The following is a 6768-nucleotide window of genomic DNA, read 5'->3' on the forward strand; positions in this document are numbered from 1 at the left end:
CCGCGGTCACAACTGAGTTTGCCAGTGGTCAACAAAGGTAGCAGTCATAACTGTGAAGGTTTGCTCGCAGTGTGACTCGGATTTTTTGGAAAATCATACAGACAAATTTATAGGTCTGAAACTTGCAAAAAATCTAAACAAGAACTGCTTTTACCTCTTTCAGAGAACCTCTGCATGGATTGTGTTGCTAAGTTTAATTAGTTAGATAATTTAAAAAGCGAAAGTGAGTTGTGATTGGTTCGCTTAACTTATCAGTGTAGACACCTGTATGGATAAAAAGCCAGCTTAGGGAGGTAATAAATTTATCGGCCAGAGCCGTAGATGTGTCCAGGGTATAGTGGAGACTTATCGGTACATACACCCTGGAGATATTGAGGATGTATGAAACAGTGTACTGTATCTTTTTTGTTTTTATTGGTTTGACTTTCACAAAATGAGCCTGTAGATTTCATCCTGGACCTGTAAATTTTAACACCTGCAGGCAGCAGTACGCCCTGATAGCCAACTGGCAAATTAAAGTATTGCAAACACTGACGTCAGCTGGATGTGGTTGGGAAGTAGCTTCAGCAAACCCCCATGAGTATGGAGCTGATACACATAAGAAACAAAGCAGTGTGAACAAGGTTTTCACCCATAATGTTGTGGAATGTTCAAGGGACACAACTCTTCACAGATGCACTTTAGGCAACTGTGCTACAACTGCAATCAAATTACATTTGTGACATCATTCCATTGTCTGCTTGCTCCATTACACTTCAGGAATGGAGCAATGTGTACCAGTTTCAAATTAAAGACTTCATTTTGTCATTTAATATTGGTAACAGAATCTAATTACTTTGAAATGTAATTTAAGAAAGGTAACATCCTCTTAACACTCCCTTATTATTAAGAAATGGAGAGTTACTTGGACATTACCCTATACATACGAGACAGAAGACAGAACCTCCGAGTGTGAACAATAAACTGAAGTTTAATACAGAACATTGGGAGTATGATAAACATGGGAATACATCTGTCCATCATTGCAGTGTCAGCCTGTAAGGGACAGGCAATAGCGTCAGTAGATTCAGTTCTTCCGTGGCATACTGTCTCAATGGTTATTGATAAACAAGTCACAGAAATATATGCAAGACGATGATTCCCTCGGTATCTGATTCTGTCACATGACCCTTGTCACATGACTCTCACTAAGCTGTGATTAAGACTGTAAATAAACACTGAATAACATGATATCACATTATACAAATTTTCTGTACACGACATCGGTTGTGTGCTTTGAGCACATGAGGACTTTTAACATTAAGATAAGTATACTTCTGTATCCATACATGGCACAAAATGGTTGACTATGTACAAAACATCATATCAATTATCAATATATACAAACGAAATCAACTTTTATCAGTATTAAAACTGGGTCAGTTGTAACTACTGGTGTAGCATTCGAGATAAAAGGTTATGTACAATTAAAAAAAAAGATTGTCCAACAAAACAACAAATAAAATATGTGTATATCTCTATGCTCAAACACAAACTCATTGGAATCTGACCACAGACACAATAAACACAATCTTGACATTCGCAAGCCTTGTGAGAGATGGGTCAGTAAAAACGGGTAGTTGTCTCCCTTTGAAGCACTTTTCACACAACATTGAACACCATAGAATATTCTGAGATTCTAAACAAACAAGCTTAAATTAAATCTGCACAACACACAGTGACAACTATAGCACTGACAGTAAAGACAATAGCACAAGCAGCTGAAAGCAGCATCTCGGGGTCAAACACAAATATCACATCTAACCTCTAAATATTTCCTGTCAATTTGATCATAATAGATGTGTTACGATAAAGTAAACTCTCTGTAATCTTGAACACACCAACAAATACTTGATAAGAAAATACCACTAAGTGAATACCTTCAAAACGCCATCCACTTTTAGTCTAATATAATTAATGCCGTCAACATTGCTAACAAACAAAACATTTAATGAATAAAATTGAAATTTCAACAAAACACTTCCAATGTTTTTCTTCAACTAAGCAACAATACAATTTGTTCATTTATAAGTTAATAATAACATCTCATGGCATAACTACCATATCATTTTACCATTTAGTCAGGTCTGATAATGCATTTAAATATTATGCGACATTCTGAAACCTTTGGATGTCTATTTTCAGCTAAATCTGAAAAACCCAAACAATTCAGCACCTAATAGCAACCATGAACCCTGTATAAATTGCAGAACAGTATGTACTGACTTTGATAAAGTAAGAGTTAGGATAATGCCATTTTAAATGCTTTCAGTCATACCAGGCATACAAGATAAATCTGCAATGAAAGACCAAGTTATCCATGCTTTTTTTGAAACCAACGATCATGGATATGGTGCTGACAAACCCTAATGACAGCTGATCTGGGATTCAAACATGAAATAATAGGATGCTGGCTATAAGGGAGACAACTCTTGTCAGCAACCTGTGGAAGACAATACAGCTGTGTCCCCATGCACACTGAACAGATCATAAACTACAAATATTAAACTGCATGAGGCAAAGTCACAGAATCCTATCAGTAACTGAAATAAGTAAAGATATCATGTCAGTGAAGAATTTGAATTTTTGCAGTGGAACTTGACTATAAAGAAAATGCCATTCTTTCAAAATCTCAACTCCAAATTACAAAGTTGGAGAATCTGTTAATGTACTGACATCACTTTGTAATACCGAAGACTGGTTACATTCTTAAGAGTTCCCTCCCTTATTATATTTCTGCCAATTCCTATAATATTTCATACCTAGAATTAAGGAATGGGAATCCAGTTAGAATAAAAAAATTAATCAAACACAACTTCAATACAGAGTAATATTGAATATTGACGTCCACAAAATAAATCTAGTATTCACAGAGACATATTCAACACCACCTGTTCCTAAACTGCTCTGAAGTAGAATGTCCTTCAACCCTCCCCTCTCCCCAAGTAGGTGTTCACATGTGTGTTGACATTAGCTAAAGCCAGTGAGGTTGACGGACATGGAACTACCTGTCCATGAACAGGTGTACAATGTTAAGAATTGACCAGCCCTGTGCTGATACTTGTGTGTATGAAATAAAGCCAAAAAACCCAGCCAGACATCATTTTGGGTGACTTCAAAATGTTACCAGTCCAAAATAGATTTAACCAGACCCGATACCAAGATATGGTGAATTTTCTGAGATGTATCAAAAGAGTTACCAGCTTGTCATGCTGGCTAGCTGTTAATTTAGACCATCTGCCAGAAATCTAACCCGTCTCGGGCAGTCAGACAAGCCTTATGGCATACACTGATGTAACAATTGCTATTAACGGCTAAAGATACGATATATATTGATATATATATCTATTACAAACATGCCCTATGCTTAGCAATGGAAGAGACAAATGATGTCCTTTAGCAAAAATTTCTTGAATGATAAATATATTTCAAGTAATATATTTGTGACGGAGCTTCTGATTCTGTAAATTCACAGTCAAACTTTTAGTTAAGCATATAGAGAGTTATCAAAAAGTTAATAAGCCATCAGACTGACATAAATCTGGTATTATGCAAAATGAAGTATCACAAATAAATAACACTTGTGCACATTTGGACATATCACAAAGCCATACAATAACATTGAAGCAAGAACTGAAAATGTACATCTAGATGAACAACACGCAGAGGGTCTGGTTGGAAAATATTGGAGCATAATTCAGTGTTTCCACATGAACACGTTAAGGAAGTGGTCTGCTGCTTCCATTAGTTTCCTGTTTGTAATGAAGACAATATCAGTCACAAATTCAGCAACAATAAATTAAGCATAAAAGTGTTAAAATAAATCATCTCTCTCGCATGGAGTAAGTCTTAAAAATGCATCATACAAATCTGATTAAATAACCAGACACTGATTCTGGCCGTACCGACAAATGGAGAAGGTACGTCTATTGCTCAAGAAATAATTATCATAAGACATGTTGACACCTCTGAGGTTGAGGGCGGAGGACAAGAGTGTCCGCCAATATATACTGCCCACTCTCCCTCCCAAAACATAACAATAACAAACAAGATGGCAATGACCCTGGCCTCATACAAAGCACTGATCATTTCTAAACATACACTACCTCACATGTACATGCTAACAACAGTTATATCTTTGACTACTTTATAAAATAGAGTGCCTTCGCTCACACTGGCTACCGAACTGAACATTTAAACAAATGAATTCTTGATGTAAATCTGTTTGTATGTTGTTTTTACTTCATTCATTCATCTCTTGTCTTTGAAAATCACTTTGGCGGCACCAAATATCATTAACGTAATATGGATATACTTAAACCTCATCCGTCACATAGCAAAACAATTTTGGATGCATTTTCTGGGTCAGTATATACTGAACAGCAAAAGAAACATAACTCTTGTCTCTTTATCAAGTTTTTAGATAGAAGACACAAACATGAACGCTTACTTTTAAGAAATTTCATTTTTCAAAACTTTCGTTTCTTTTGCTGAACAACATTACCTGATCAATACCAGCTTTTCAGGCCATTTTAATGAAACATCTCCGCACTACAATTATCAGTCTATGCTGAACTATGGGAGTAACAATCACCTTCAAGTTAACATGGCTTTCTGGAATGAAGCCTGTTCATATTGTATTATATACCCAAGGATCCAATTACTTTTTAAAAAATATCCATTCAATATTTTTACTTTGACTTGTTCAACTATCTGACCTGTCTTGTGCAAGCAAACATTGTGCCTCCAATGGAGACTTCAGTTGTATCTCGGCTGACACATTACCCGATCCACAGCTGCAGTGCGTGACAATTGAACACAAGACCAATTGAACATTACTAAACATCAAAATACTAACATGAAACTGTCCATCAATTCAGAAAACAAATGTCAATATTGCCTGTATTTAAATTATGCAGTTTTGCACCCAATGACACTGACAAAACATACACGTACAGAATTTGCATGTTATGTGCATTTGAAATTTTTCAGATCATGTATCACTGATACAGCACTATACAAAGAGGGAAACAACTCAGTTTCTTCTTAGAAAAATAAATTTTCCTCCGAAACAAAGATTTACACCATCCAATAAATGACCTGCTCATCAACCTGTGAAGTGAAACATTCATCAGCTGTCCCAGGATTCAGACACAGTCTGCTTTGCCACAGTTTCTGTTTGAGGGCATAAAACCAACTGTGGCCTGAACACTAATATAATTTATCATTGACCTCATCAAGAAATTCCAGTGACAGATCATAACTTTAACACAGATCTAACTATCACAACTTTCAGACTGAATGAACAAATTTTTCAGATTAACACGACCCTGCTCCAAGAACACACCAACCAACTGTAGACACTGACAGAACAGAAAACCAATGCTTGTATGACTTATATTTGAATAAATTTGAAACATTCATGTAAAGAGTAGAATGAGCCTGTTATGACTGATCCCAACACCAACACTTACAGTCATGTCGTAAACCTTAACACGTGAAAGTATTCTTGCACCATGAAGTCAGTCAACTGCCTCACTGCAGAATCCTTGCAACAAAGAAATCACCACCAATCAGAATAAGTGATGGCTCTTGTGGCAGTCACACTGGGGAATACAATAAATCACACCACACTGCTATACATGCCACCACTCTACCATACCAACCCATTGCTGTACACTGAAACCTTAGTAATTTGAAGTCCTTTCATCAAAGACATCACTGCTTTAGGATGCATTCATTGATAGTGTGGCCTTTACATGGCACCCTTGGAGAAACTCATCTTATATCTGATCAACCAAACCAACTTTACAAGGAAGTCCTCAACACCAAATATAGATATAATCTATGTTATTGTATGGTCTGTTTATTGAAAACATGACCTCTATTTAAAATTCAATATGACCTCAGTTTGACTCTCCATCAATGACTGAACTTGAATGACCAAAGATACGTGATTCAGTGAACTATGTTTTAGCTGGTTCACAGAAATTGTTTATTTCAACCCTAGGGTTAAAAATATATGATTTAACTTCAATAAAACATGTTGGTTGACAAAAGGTGTCAATAATCTTTCTGAATTTATGCTCCAAGAATGATATTTATCAGGTGTAGCCATTTTACAACTTTAAATGACTAGGCAACCAGGCATAAAATATCAAAGAGCTCTAACTCTCATGGCTTCAAAATATGGTGCATTTCACCTAGAGGTGTAGCAGTCAGAAATTTATGAATTTCCTGATGCCTGGTACACTAACAAATGACTGCATCTTTCTGACTCTTCCACCGGAATAATTCTCAGTCTTGCCACCTATTGTGGATGACCACAATAAATAATTTCTGTATCTGCCCTAAAGTCTAGAGTGAAGCAGCTGCTCAGAAGCGAACTTCCTTCAATGTTGATAAATTGGTGTCATCCAAACCCTTGATGTCAACAAAAGAAATTGTGGGAAAGGCAAACAAGAACTGTAATTTGTGTGAGTTGTCATTACACTCTATGAATAAAATGACAAGCAGTAGTTTCAAAATTGTCGCAATTTTCATTTTCAGTCATTTTAAACTGATATATAACGTAGTCGTTATAAACTGTTGTGATTACAATCTAATTTGTGTTGATGTCATAATGAACTTAATAGATATCATTTTTCAAACCAGCATAACATAAGTTCTCAAGAGTTAAAAAGATTTCAAAATATTTCAAATTCGGTTTCTTGCCAATCAAATATCATG

Source organism: Haliotis asinina, chromosome 10 (assembly GCF_037392515.1).
Source record: "Haliotis asinina isolate JCU_RB_2024 chromosome 10, JCU_Hal_asi_v2, whole genome shotgun sequence".
In the NCBI taxonomy this organism is placed as follows: Eukaryota; Metazoa; Mollusca; class Gastropoda; order Lepetellida; family Haliotidae; genus Haliotis; species Haliotis asinina.